Raw genomic sequence first — 15,914 nt, 5'->3', positions numbered from 1 at the left:
TCCCATGCTGAGAGCATTGGAATGAAAAATGTTGACAAGCTTAGTTGTTAAGTCGATTACCATGAAACATTTATACAATTAATAAATCTATAATTGTTGTGGTGAATAAATGATATGGAATTATTTATATTCAAAAGGTGTGATACATCATAACAATTATTTTATTATTGTGTTTCATTTTGCATGTTATTTCTTGAATATTAATTTAATCAAAATGCTATAGTCGGTCATACTTTTGGGAGTAGGTATTGATAGAACACTATCATGAAATATTTATAAATTGTCCATGGTGATTGGACATTGCATAAGGATTTCTGTAATAAACATGCACTTAGAGAATACATCATAGATTCAATCACGAGTAATTATAAGATGTTAATATCTTAAATTCTTCAAACCAAGATATATAATTCATAGTTTGAATGTCTGTTGTACATTGGTTTGCATCAACGCATCTATAACTTGATGTCATATAACATAATTCCATGCATAACATGATAATTAAAAGGTAGGATCATATAGTCAAAGTTTATTCGTTCCTTTTTCCTTAACAGGTATCTACGGCCCCTCAGTTATTTAATTTTACATTCATGTGTTAGGCATAACCCAAACTAAATTCACGAGTTCAATTAATAGTTTGACTCTAGTAATCATAAATCAGAAATCGAGAAACAAAATCTTAAACTATGAGATTTATTTGTATCCATATCTCATTCCTATACAATATGTTGTAAAATGAAGGAGTAACTGGTCATTTATCTTAGGGTCAACGTTTGATTAATCAGAGTTTGGCAATAGCCGTGGAAAACACTCTTAATTGGTTATTCAAAGTCTATTATGTGTTTTATAGGTTATAAATATAGGCACATGGCGGGAAAAGACATAACTCTTAAGTTCATAAGGAATCTATTTGGATCTATGTTTTCTCTATTAATAGCAATAAACTCTAAAGATCATGAACCCTAATGGTAACCTATTATAGTCAACGTATACATAAGATTAGGGTTACATACCATTTGATTATTGTAGCAAATAATTGCACCAATACCCTTCTTGAAAACCTTGGAAAGCAAGAACCAAAACATTAGTGTCTCTAACGGTTTGCACCCAAAACCCTAGAAACCTTAGAATGAAGAGGATAGAGATGACAGTAATACTATTTCGTTTCTATTCTTGTAGGTAAAGGCAAGAATGAAAATTAATTGTCTTGCGATCGTATTTATAGTTTACTGAACTTGCAGAAAAAATGCATATTTGAATTAATTAAATAATATATTTAATCTTAATTCAAATCATTTACTTATCTGCATCCATTAGGCTTCCAGAAACCCTAGGAGAGCCTCTAAAACCATCCACCCTTGGATGGTTCTAGAATTGCATTATTTTGTTAAACTATAGAACAATTACAATTCACCCCTTGCAGCTTTAATTTATTCTAATTAATCCGAATTAGTTACAGATTAATTCTGATTAATAAGTAATCAATTTTTATTGATTTATTATTAATTTATTAAACAAATAAATTAACAGATATTTAACTATTGATTGAATGTTAATTTATTAATTACATAAGAAATTAATAGATCAATTATCTATTGCCTTTTAATATATTAATAACATAATATATTAACAAATAATTTGTTTCTTTCTCTCTCTGTGTGTGTGTATGTGTTTCATGATATCATTTCTACCTATTTCTAGATATGAGGGCAACCCAAAAAAGAATTTTCTTTTATTTTCAAGTTTATACCATTTTAGTTATGCCGTTAGACACCTTAATCCAACAGTCTCCCACTTAGATAAGTTTATAACTATAATTATAAGTATAACCAAACAACAAAGAGTGCCTTCTAAAGCCACTGCCAAACTCTGATCTGATCAGACATTAGTCCTAAGATAAGTGAAACCCGAATTTCGTTGGAAAACCATACTGGAAAGATGAAATTTGAATTTCATTATTGTCTCTTCTCTCCTTGTCGATTTCATGTATTTTAGGGTTTTGAGTGTGAGTTATTAGAAGAATTCAAATTATTAGCCCTTGGTTTTCAAGGACTTTGAAGATCAAAGGATTTCGACATATTTGATTGTCTTAAAGTAGGGCCAGCTTAAGTGCTTACCAAACTAAGCAATGACTTAGGGCCCCCAATTCTAAAGGGCCCCTAATTTTAAATCTTGTTCATTAATTATTCTCCAGAAAAAGTCTTGATCATTCTATACTTAAACACGTTTGAGGGGGAAGTGACGATTCAATTTCCAAAAACACGTTCAAAAAGCACAACCTTATGTTGATTGATCAGTTCTAGTGTTCTTTTAAGTTCTCATCTTCTTCCTTCTTGGGTCGACGGCTTCTCTTTTTGTCCGCTACTCCTCCAATCACTATCTTTGAATCTACTTTGAAAGTGAAATGCATACACACAACATCCTTCTCTCTTCTTCCTTTTGTTCTCCATTCTCTGATTCCATGATTGCGATTCTCCACTGTTAGGGGCATCAAGAGGACAATATCTCAACTGATGAGGAACTGAAAGTTTGAAACGATATGTGTTTCAGTGATTTCGGTTTCTATTATCAAATAATTTGATTAATGATTATCTTCCACTTCTAGTTCATATTTTGAGTTTTCCAATTTCCATTACCTATACTAACAGATGCTATATAATTTTGTTAATAGCTCATATCTTTTTAACCAACCATTATAATGAATTTTAAGTTTGAATTGTAGCATCAGTCTATCTATATGCTTTTATGGAATAAAGTTTAATTAGTTAATAAAAAGCTTTTAAAAGTCTATAAGCGATATTGATTATAAGATAAAATCACAACTCAGTCTTTTAAACAATCAATAGGGACGCCGGATAAGTCACAAGGATACATCATCTTTATCATTACAATGGAATCCTAAGCAAACTGTGGGTCAATTATCCCCACATAATCATTTTTTTACTACCAATTTGATTATCTACATCCAAATTTAATCGGATGTCTTTTGAACTCGTGTACCTATTAAAATATAGATAAAAATTAGTAAATGGAGTTATAGCTACTTATTGTGAGCTTTACTAGTTGTACAATCAATAGGGACGCTGCATAAGTAACAATGGTACATCATCTTGATTATTATAATGGAATCCTAAGCAATTGTGGGTCAATTATCCCCACATATTCATTTTTTTTCTTACTACCAATTCTGTTATGATGCAATTTGTTGATGCAAATATTAGTTGTACAATAACTGGTGCGTTAACTTGTATATTAAATGACTTTTTTTTTTACTTACAACCAGCGGTGGAGTCAGGGTCAAAGCAAAAAGGGTATCCTAAACTGATACGTTCGGTTTCTCGGTTTTTCATACTCGGTTTCAGGTTTATACCCAAACCAATATGAAAGTTTAACTGGTTGAGAATTGAGAAGCTTGTGTTGCTTATATAACAGATGCATATGAGTTATGTTTTATTTATGGCCTATTGGAACAATTTTAGAATTTTAAAAAACAAATTGAAAAAGTGATAAAATAAAATTAAGTAAACCCACGTAAGGGCAAAGATTCCAAATTGGGACTACAAACTTTAAAGTTCAATACTTCGTAACGCATTAACCATCTAAACCAACTACAAATTGTGTTATTACCTCGCTAAACATATTGATATTATGTATAAATAAACTATATAAAACGAAATTTTTATAAAAAAAATAGCACCAAAGTTTTTTTGAGGGGCATCCTAGGATACCCCGGGATCTATTATAGATCCGCCCATGCTTACAACCTTTACATGTTAGTTATATAGGGCGGGTTGAGAGAATTTTAATTTTTAGTTTTGAATTTTTCATTTGACTTAATGTGTCAAGTAGGCTAGAAGTAAGTATTATCTTTAATCCATAATCCATTACCTCTAGTTTACTTAATGTTTATTTGTAGTTGTCTCTAGGTGGTTTGTATTATTAATAAAATTATCAAGTCTGAATAAATGATAAAGGTTCATAACATTAAATATAATAAAAGATAAAGGAGCTCAAATTTTTGGTTCAGTTAAAGACCAAAACTAGTTGCGTTGTCTCTATCTTAAATGTATGTATTTTAATATAATATTTTCGATTTTATTAGGTTAAAAGTTTAATTTCGTAAAATATGTTGCTTTTAATAGTGAAATATCATATAGTATTTTAGGTTGTATGTGTTCATAAATGTTATGTGAAGTTATACAAGTACATTTTATTGCAACCTAAAAGATAATTTGTTCATAATATTATTTTATTTTAACAAAAATACATTAATTATATTCATTTTTGTAGGGGTGGAGATGGGTCATCATACTATGTTCTTGGTTTTTTTATCTGTCAACACATCTAAACAGCTAAAGAGGTTTTTAAAGTCATACTATGCCTATATCTAGATATAACTCGGTCCGGACCTGGCGTAATGAATTCAAAATTAATAAAGGATGACATAGTCTTAGTAAATTAACATTCACACTTCTATATTGGTTATTATTGTATACACGTTAGTCTTATAGTCTATTACACCCTAACTATCATAAGCTAAAATTCATATGTAATCATTTAACTAACCGTTTTTTAATCATTTCTTTATTATAACCATTGCATTAAATTATTAGTAAATTAATAAATAAGTAATAAGTAATAAATTTGAAATACTCATCTATTTTACACATAGTTATATAGTTAACGTACAATATCATTTGTTATTATATTTTTTTATTCTTCACATTGTATCAACTAAAAATACATTTTTTTATTTGTTTTATAAATTATTATATCTTTTCTGAAATACTAACTAAACATGAAGCAAGATTGTGGTTCCGTTTTAGAAAAATTAAAGGATTTAATATTTGAAATGTTAAAATATATGTTTTCTATGTTTGTGTTATAGTATATTCATAAAGGCTTATGTTTAGGCATGACAATCAATTTAGTCGATATTTTTTTAGTTAATTAAGTAGCAAAATCCGTCAATTATTTTGATTTTGATATTTTCTATTGAAAAATACCAATAATATCGTTCACCAACAGAATTAAGAATTTTCATATATTAATCTATAATATAAGGATTTTCTTTAAATATAATACTTTTATTTTGTTTAATAATATCTTATTATCTTACTATATATTTTTTTTATAACAGATTGTATTATGTTACATTAATCTTATGATATTTTCTACGTCTGACAAAAGATATTTTAGTATAAAAATAACTTATTTTCGTCTTAAAATAACTATTTTTATATTTGTTTTGTCAGACAGATTTTACAATCTTATATTAGTCATGATATTTTCTTTGATTATCATACACTAATATTATGATATTTTCTTTGTAACAAATAATATACGTTATCTTAAATTGATGTCTAATGAATTGTATTATCATAAATTAATCTAATTATATATACTGTTTATCTGATATAAAACACTTTTTATAAGAATAAAAACTATTTTTATAATATATATTTTCGGACAAACAAGAAAATACCATAAGATTAATGTATGATACTAGCCTGTTGGACAAAAGTATTATAAAATTTGTTAGTTTTGGAAGAAAAAACTTATTTCATAAAAGATATTATTTGTATGATAAAAAATATAATAAGATTAATGTAACATAATAAAATTATTTTGACATAAATATTATAAAAATGGTTATTTTTACAATAACAAAAACTATATTCATAATTTATAATTTCTACAAGACAAAAAGAAAATACCATAAGATTTGTGTAAGATACTGATATGGTAGACATGTGTATTATAATAACAATTATTTTCAAAAGAAAAAAAGTACTTTAGAATAGATAATTTCTCACAAAAAGAAAACTTCATAATATTAATATAAGATAATATAATTGGTTAGAAAAAAATATTATAAAAACATATATTTTTCGGACAATAAAAGCTATTTTCATAATATATATTATCTATGAGAAAAAGAAAATATCACAAGATTAATATATCACAAAAACAATCTATAATACAAAATCAAATATATTAACAAGAATTAAAAATAATATATTTTTAAAAAAATCTTATATTGTGGATTTATTTGCAAAAGAATATTTATACTACGTTGATGATTAGTTTACCGATAAAAGGATCAAAGTGAATACAATTGACGATTTTTGTAGAGTTAATTGACTAAAAAAAGATAACACCAAAATCGTTGTGAGATCTAAACATAAAAAATTCTTAATAGATTTCCCTTGTGTTAACTAAAGAGGTTCCAAAATTTCATTTTAGAGTGTATTAACAGAAAATGTTTTGGAAATATATGTAAAATACAAAATATATTACCGTAAAAATGTTTTAGTTTTATTCATAATTAAAATTTTATGGAAACACGAGGAAAATAAATTAATTATAGATAATACTATATTTATCATTTTTGATATTAAATTAAAAATGAATATAATTTTTTTTTGCATTTTTAAAGTTGCATGACACACATATTATATTAATCTAAAGTAAAAAATAAAAGGTTAAAATGTATGATATTATATGAGTTAATAAAACTAGTAAATGAACACAATATATGAATATGATCTGTTTGGCTTTATTACGTCTGAAGACTACAAGAGTATTTGAGAGTACAAATTACGAAAGATGCTTAGTTCGATCGTTAATCTATTCTATGTGCTTACCCCATTTATAGGGTTCAACAGACTCATAAAAAGTACAAGGACCATACATTAAGTGTCGAAACCATGATGCCTTGTACATAGATAAGTTGTCGAAACTGAACTACTTTCGACACTAACAAAATCTGACTACTTCGACTCCTCACTGTATACGTTGGACCAAACAGTCTCTCCTTGAGTGTGAGAAGTCGAAAACTTAAGCAATCATATTCATTATCTGTAGAAGTTCCCTTTGAATCTCCATATATCATATAATTTGTTTTAGAATGTTGGCGTGGTCTTCACTATCATTCTTCTTGCAATTGTTGATTTGAATAAGGAGATTTGTATAATGAGAGTTTAAGTACCTCTCAGTATAACTAACTTAAAACAAGAACTTTTTCATTTGCCTTCTCTTGTTCTTTCCAAGGAACACAACACCAAGTGGTAGATGAATTATTTCACCATCTTCAAAATCATCAATATTTTGCTTTCCCTTCAATATAGATTAAGGAACTTTCGATGCCTTGTTGATTGTTAAGGCAAGACAAATATCTGCGATTGCAGGTTGTCATAGTAGCTGTCAAGAAAGGGTTTGATATGAGTTAACCAAATAACGAAATCATCCTTATTGGTCTCAGTTATATTCGACACATCAACATCATTTAAAATCTTCATGACTGTGATCAAATAATTAAAATTCATCAGAAAAAAATCTGCTATTGCAAACTGAAAAACAACATTACTTTCCCTTACGGAAACATAACGAAAGTTTACTAGACCCTCGAAAAAGTTATCATGAATGGTAGTCATCACTTTAACAATCTTTACTAAAGACCACGCCACATCTTCATTCTTCCCAAAGACTACGTGAAGGCGAATCTTCAACTTTCAAAATTTTTCCTTATCCTCGTAGTTGTCTGCGTTCTGGAATACAATTTCAATTCAGCCTAGATGTTTGTCTCAATATTAGAAACCATTTAAGAAATTGATTCTAGATAAATTGTCGATTTTGTCATATGCATAGTTTTGATTTTAGTTAAGAACTCTTCAATTTTAGCAAAAACTTGAGCAACTCCCTTTGTTTCGTCTTAAAGACTAATCGTGTAAACTTTGTTGAAGGAAGTGATGTCTTCAATCAATCGGGTAGTTACTTCAGCTACCACATAAAATTTCTTATGTGGAGTTGTATAACTCTCAACAAAATTATTAACTTCATATTGAATGTCATTCTTATATCCGTGATATGAGTCAATAAAAAGACTCTTGTTTCCTCAAGTTGCTTAGTAAGAAGCTCTTGTCGTTCTTTCGAAACATCACTAAGCTTATAAATTTTAACATTAAGACTTTCAGAATGATTGAGAACTCGCTCGTTATTTCACTTATCAATATCATCTATTAGAGTCTGCAATCGAGACTCTTGACGTTTTAGAAGATAGTCTACTTCGACTCCACTCACATATAGCTTGCTTCCCATACCAGCCAAGAATTGTAAAATTGAATTCATATTGGAATTCAATATTTTGAATTGTTTTTCTGACATGATCATTCAACAGGAATATTCTATGCATTAGTTTCCTTATTGTGAATAACTTTCTCAGCCTCAGTGGACTAAGATGAGAAATGTTTTGTGAAAGGATCATTGATTACACCATCAAATGTGAGAAATTTTTTTGAAATAGGAATTGTTGAAATTTGTGGTGATGATAGTGATGGATGTTGTTGTTGTTTTGAATGTTGTGTCCTTATTAGATATTGTCACAGTGATGTCTGAAATTGCAACCTCTTCCATTATGGACTCGGTACTCGAAACCCCAAATAGTATGACGTTCTCCTTCTTAGCGATAATTGGATTTTGATGTTCACCAGAATCAATGTTTTCACCCGTATCTAGTATGTTTGCAGTACGTTAGAAATCCTTATCTCCTCGAAATTCAAATCGAAAGGGGTATCCTTTGGCGGTGAAAGTATATTAGAATCCTTGATTCGAATGTCAGACATGTCGCTATCACTTTCATTCGTTGTCTCAATAGTCACATTCTCTTGTGTAACACTAAATTCTCATTTTTGTTTCTTTAAATTTTTAGCCATATCGACAGCTAGACACATTTGTGAGGTTGGAGATCCAGGAACCAAAAGTTCATGAAATAGAACACACTTTATTGTAAATTGTGTCTTTTTAACGATCGTTGGACCATCCTTAGAAAAAACATGATTTGAGGGTTCGACAATAGTAGGATCAACACTTTCGAACACTGGCTCATGAGTAGAATCCTTGATTGGAGAATGAGAGAGTTTCTTACCTTGTTTCTTAGTTCGCTTAAGAACCCCAAATTTCATTAGGATGGTTTCTTTAACAACTTCCTCTTCCATAAATTCTATATGTTTCTTAATTGGTTGCTTCTTTTCTTTTAAGCTTTGGGCTCCTTTTGTGAAATAGGTAGCGGTAACATAACTGTTGTAGTAGTGGAATCATTCGAAAGTAAATAATTGACTAACACAAAAAAAGTAGCATCATCCACAAAAACACTTGGAGCATACATTATTTGAAATTCAGCAGATTTGATATCAACCGGGATGATAATATTCTCATGGCTATAAATCTCTCACATAATTAGTCTTCAAAACCTAGAATACGAAACTTATGTTACTAGTTTCGTATGAGATACTGAGATTCCAAACTCTTTCCATGAAGTAATGCATAATAACCATTAAGACCATAATATAATCCCGCTATAATAGAATACACTTCATGCTTGGCCTTGTCAAGCCCATAACTTGCTTCTGTCAAACACCTTATAATAATCCCAAACAAAAGACTCCAAATATAAGAAAGGCTGGACTTCATAGAGCTGCTAATTGCAGTGATAGTAGGTTGGTAACCAACTCTAGAATTTGGTAGTCTTAGAATTTGGTTAAACTATCTGCGAGTAAGCATCTTTGTTTTTTAGTTTGTAATCCGGAATATGACCAACTTGGTTGTTTTGTTGTAGACAACAATTGATGCAGCAAGAGACAACTATTCCACATGGATTAGAAATATTGAAGATAGAGCATATGATAATACAAAGTTTTTTAGTTGGTGGTTTGAATCTTCATCATAGGTTGTTAAATTTCTTCATCAATTGTTGTTGTTGGTTCAACATTGCATGGATTAGCAGCCATTGAGGTGAATTGGAGAGAATTTTAGAAGCAATGAATAGTTAGGATTATTGACGTCTAATCATAGAGAAGAAAGTTGAAAAAGAAATTAAACTCTTGCTTTTATAGCTTGTGTAATTTTTGAATTTTAATTGGTATCTAATATGTAGATGCCACGTGCTGTGTTGGTTTCTTAACCAACACTGTATAAATCGCGACATCATAAAAGTGATCATCATGTTGCTCCTTGATTCCCGTAAAAATCCTAAACCATCACATCCAATGGATATTTCGTTGTTCCAAATGGGATAAGAACCATTATAAGTTTCGATCCCTAATCAAGTACACCATATGTTTCGACACCAAGTAAAAACCATTCGATCGGCATAGACTCTGGGCTCATTTGCTTTTGGGATTTGGAAGAAAAATAACATTTTAGACTTTTCAAAATCTAAATTTCGAGTTAGTAATTCCCAAAACCTCAAGGATTTCAGTGTGTTCGTGTGTAAATGAATGAGAGAGATGCATGTAAAAAAATTGTGGATATCGCAATATCAAAATTCATTTTGATATAAAAACAAATTGATTGCAGGCAAATATCTCTTCATTCAACATCAGGAGAGATCAAGAATTGCTTGTGCGGTGTCCCATGAACTACAATCGAATACTCGTTGATGAGTATCAGAGGGCTTCCTTTTCTTGTGGTTTTGAAGGCAACTTCAATTTTACATAAGTTCACAACTTAAGATAAGTGTGATACAGTTGTGCAAAATTACTTGGTTGACTTGTGTAGTCAAGAACAAGTATGGTTGGTGATGATTATAACTGACAAAAGTTCCAAGATGATATTCAAATCGAAATCTCATTCCAAAAAAATAAATATTGGATCTTTGTGGGAAAAAACGTCTTGGTATTAGAAGATTTCATCAAAATCACGGAATACAAATGGAAATTAGATGTTTAATATTGAAATGGTACATAAACAAATGTTTCATGAAAATATTGAACAAAGTTCGCCACCATCAATTCGTTAAAGTTTAGGTTTGTTGGGTTTATCCATTATCACAGAAGAATGACTCAGTATCATAAACATAGATATATGACATGTCTACATTCCGGTAGGTTTCAACTAAAGATGTCGAGGATATTTAGTGTAGTGTGTGATCGTGAAAGAAATTTTGGGTGAAAGAAGTCATCGTACCTTTGCTGAAATTTTTGACCAAGCAGAAGACTCTTGACTCATCATGAGAAGTGTAAGATAGCTCTTCGACTAATGTGAATATAGCCAGATTGAAAAGAAACTTTCATGTGAAAGATTTCATTAAGGCTTCGAACACAAGGAGTCTACGAGGCTTTAAGGCAACATGTTGCAACATGCTTCTAGGGACACTTAACTAGTACATAGTTTCGAATAATACATGTTTCCTTGATGAATGTGGTCATTTGGCATGCGAATGAGAACCATGTTGCGACAATTAGATTCCAAAGAAAATATTTATGTATTTTAGATTTTTGTTAAAAAAATAAAGCCAAAAGTTAGGAAATTTTTTTGCGTTTTTGTATTTTTAAAATAAAAGACACTAATAAGAAAATATTTTTGGATTTTTAATTTTAAAAAAAAATAAAGACGAAAATAATAAAATGTTTTAGGATTTTTGAATTTTAAAATAAAACAAAAATATAAGAAAAGCTTTTTGGATTTTTGATTTTTAGAAAGAAGGATTAAAACAAAAATAAAAGAATGTAGAACATTACGTAGACACTTTCGTCCAATATTCAAGCATAGGTTGAGTGTCCAAAGCCTTCCATAAGACACAAATTGAAATTCTGTAATGAATGATATAAAGGGAAGTCGAATGCGAAGGAAGTCAAACGCTTTACGTGAACAGTAACCTATGAACATAACAGAAACAGTCAAAAGTGAACTAAAACCCATGAAAGTTATACTTATCCATCAAAAATAATAAAAACAATCGAAAGTAAGGTAAAACAAGAATTCAATTCAGATTGAAGAAGAATGAGGAATATAGCATGCTTCCAACTTTCCTTGTACATCAAAATCCTTAACATTGATTTTTCATCTAAAGGTTTTGTGAAAATTCCAGCAAGTTGATTTGTTGTTTCGAAAAGTGAACTTCCATGTTTCCATATTCAACTTTGTATTTGTTAAAATGATAACGAAGAGAAATATCTTTTGTTTTCAAATGTTGGACCAAATTATGAAAAATTCGAATCCCGCTTCGATAATCGCAATATAATGGTATTTTCTTCATGTTGTTTGCATAATTACACAATCGAATTTGGATCCAAATTAGTTGTGATGACCACGCAACAGTAACAATGTATTCTGCCTCAGTAGTCGAAATAGAAACACAAGTTTTCTTTTTCGATTGCCAACTCATAAGTTTTCTGTCCTAAAGTTGATACCCTATAGTTGTGCCCTTTCGATCAAATTGAATTCCGCCCAGGTCCGCATCAGAGAATGCTTAGATAAAGAATCCTATATTCGAAGGATACGATAATCCAAAAAATATTGTACTTTTGAGGTATTGAAAGATATTCTTGACTGCATTAAGACAGGTTTCTCTGGGATTCGATTGGTACTTACACAATTACATACAACACACATAATATTAGGATGACTTGCAATTAAATACAAAAAATAAGTGATCATGCTTCGAGTATATTTGATTGATAAAGTTTCCTCCCTTGCTTTGACAAATATTTAAACCCAAAAAGTTAGTGATTTTACCCATTATAATCATTTCGAGTTTACTTTTCATGAATTCATCAAATTCTTTAGACATTGAAGCATCAGTTGACCAAAGATAATGTCATCAACATAAATTTTAACGAGTATCAGATGATCCCCTATTTTTTTTCGAAATATAGTAGGAGCAACAGTTTCTTTTTTAGATTTAGCGATTTAAAAAAAAATTCAAAGTTTCATACCAGGCTTGAGGTGCTTGTTTCAATCCATAGTCTGCTTTGTCTAAAATATAATAGTTATCATGATAGTTATCGTTAACGAAACCTAGTGATTGTTCGACATACGTCATTTCTTCCAGAACACCATTTAAGGATGCACATTTCACGTCCATCTCTTATACGTTGAAATGCTTATGAGCTGCATAAGCAAGAAAAATTCGTACCACATCAAGTCTTGCGACGGTGGAAAAGGTTTCCTCATAATCGACACCTTCTTCTTAGGAATAACATTTTGTGACATGTTTTCCTTTTTTTCTAACAATATTGTCTTCTTTTCATTTTTATTTTAAAAAATTCATTTCAAAAGAATTATAAAAACATCTTTAGGTTTTGAAACTAGTCTCCAAACCTTCTTTCTCAGAAATTTTAGATTGCATTGCAACAATCTATTTAGGTTGTTCTAATGCAGTCTTTACTGTTTTTGGTTCTAATTCGAAATAAAGAAATTGAAAACACATCATTCTTGATGAACATTCAACACCTTATTTTTGGCTTGAATCTGGGATCGAGTCAATACACGAGAGTTTGGATCACCAAGAATTTGGTATTTTAGATGAATTCTTATCGGTTTATCCATCAGTGGATATGCATGATCAAAGTCTAAAGGTGCATGCTCAAAGATGTCTTCAACATCCGAAAGTTCTCTTGCAATAGATATATTATCAGTTACATCATGAAAATCATTGTATTGATCATTACCAATATCATGATTCGATCCACTTAGGTCACCCTCAACCAATAGATTTATCGTGTAATGCTCCCCCTTGACATCAGCATGCTTAGTCATATACTCCACTCGACTTTAGATTGTATTGTCATGTGCTCCCCCTAAACATATGAATCATGTCTTTAATTGTGGGATGTTGACATCAATTGCGCCCCTCCACTTTATCATCAATCGAAACATGTACTCTTTTGACATTTACCCTTGAAGTTGATGAAGAATATGCTTCATTTTCTTCATTTTTGACCATTGAATCGTCTAAGTGTTTTGATACCTCGTGAAATTGATTATCATAAGCATTGATCTCTACATGTATTGCCCTATTAGGAATACAAAAAATTAAATCAAGATCAAAAATTGTTTATTTGTTCAAATTCAAAAATTATTGGTTTTTGTGTAAATGATTGTTTAACTCTTTTGACGTAATAATCATCAAATGTGAGATTGAAAGTCTTCCAAATTCCTTGTTTGCTTGTCCAACACGCTATAGACTACAATCTATAAAATTTTGAGAATATCCCAAGAAATTCCCTCATCAACTTTTGAATGAAATTTGGAAAGATTATCATTGAGAGTCATGATGAAACATTTGGATCTAAAAACATTGAAAAATTCAACATTTGGTTTCCTTTTTTATTTATTTATAATTTCATAAGGTGTTATGTTAAAATGACAATAAATAAATAAAAAGATTTTGCGTAAAGCAAGGTGTTATGTTAAAATGACAATAAATAAAAAAAAAAAGATTTTGCGTAAAGCAAGCAGTTGAAATCGCCTTTGCCCAAAAGTATTATGGCAAAATTCGCACAAGTGAGCATTGTTCTCTCTGCTTCACACAAGGAATGAGTCCACCTTTCAAGAACACCATTTTGTTTGGGTGTGTGGTGGGATTAAAAATTATGAGAGATACTCAGTTCAGTCAAAAATGAATCCAAAATTTGATTTTTGAACTCCATTCTGCTATCACTTTTTATCTTTTGAACTTTCCTTTTTAAGATCAATTTCATGTTCTTGATAAAAATTAATCATAAATTAAGTAGTTTCAGACTACTGTCGAAGAAAGAGCACCCAATGAAACCTTGAAAAGTTATCTGCAATAACTAGTATGTACTTCTTATTGAGAGACTCAACAGTCAAAGGTCCACATACGACGATATGAAGAAGTTGCGAAGGTTCAATGATTTTTGAATAAATTATGATCAGATGACCTTCACAATGTTTTCTTTCCCTATTCACATGCTTCACACAATAAATCATTATCAAATTTCAAAACAGGTAAACCACGAACAAGATCATTAAGAACAAGTTTGTTTTGATTGTTGAAGTTCAGATGAGAAAGAGGTCTATGCCATAACCAACTTAGATCCCAAATTGATTTTGACAACAAACACAATGAGGGAGTGCCTACAATTGGTTTCATGTATAGAGTGAAGATATCTCCTTTTTATTTTGACTTCAGCAGGATCTACTTCGTTTCCTTGTTGTAGATAATATTTCCTTCCTCATGAAAAAGAATCTGATTACCTATCCCAACAACTAGTTGTAAAACACTAATCATATTTTTCTTTATACTTTCAAGATAAGCGACTAGATTCACCGTGAATTTCCTATTTTTCACTTTTCCATAACCGGTGACGTTACATTTTTGTTTATTTCCAAACTTGAGAACTCCAACATTTTCTCGCTTTAGAAAATCTCTCAAATTTTGTTCCTCCTATTCATGTGATGTGAGTATCCACTATCGAAGTGCTAGTTTTCATCATACTGCTCGTTACATAGTACTTGTAATCAGTTAAAATATTTTAGGTGCCCAACACCGTTTGGGTCCTTGGATATTAGTTTGAAACACTGTGTGCAATGAAGAACCTATGACCCAATTACAAACTTTCAATTTGAAACTATCAGTTAAGTTAATTTCATTCGCTTTAGGCATCACAATATAATCATGTAATGTGGAAGGTTCAACTTTGATCTTCACTTTTTCATCTGTTTTTTATGAGGAATCATTTTTCTTCTTTGGAATATCATTCCACTTTCGAACCGTTGGTGTAGACTCTTGGGATGAAGTATTTCCATTCATCGAATCATTCAAGTACTTCTCGTAAGCGGTTTGACTTTGCTTTGGGGAATACTTTCATGATTGATATTGTTTTCTCTTTCCTTAAACCCAATAATTAATGTTCTTAACATTACTTCTACCTTTTGCGAATGAAACTTTCATCCTATGTTTTGAATCAAGATTTGGAAAAGTTGGGTTTTAGGTTTAAACGGCTCACTCTTCCTTCCTTTAACTTCTAATTTCTCTAAATGTCTTATGAGAAATGATCTTTGTGAATGATTTTGAAAGTAATTTCGATATAGGCTTTGATAACCAACACCATTTTGTTGAAAAGCCTTTCGAATTTGATCAAAACTTTGTTGTCTATAATTTAGACCAA

Source organism: Lactuca saligna, chromosome 1 (assembly GCF_052625555.1).
Source record: "Lactuca saligna cultivar CGN05327 chromosome 1, ASM5262555v1, whole genome shotgun sequence".
NCBI lineage: Eukaryota > Viridiplantae > Streptophyta > Magnoliopsida > Asterales > Asteraceae > Lactuca > Lactuca saligna.
The sequence above is the reverse complement of the archived record's forward strand: the minus strand, read 5'-3'. Positions refer to the sequence as shown.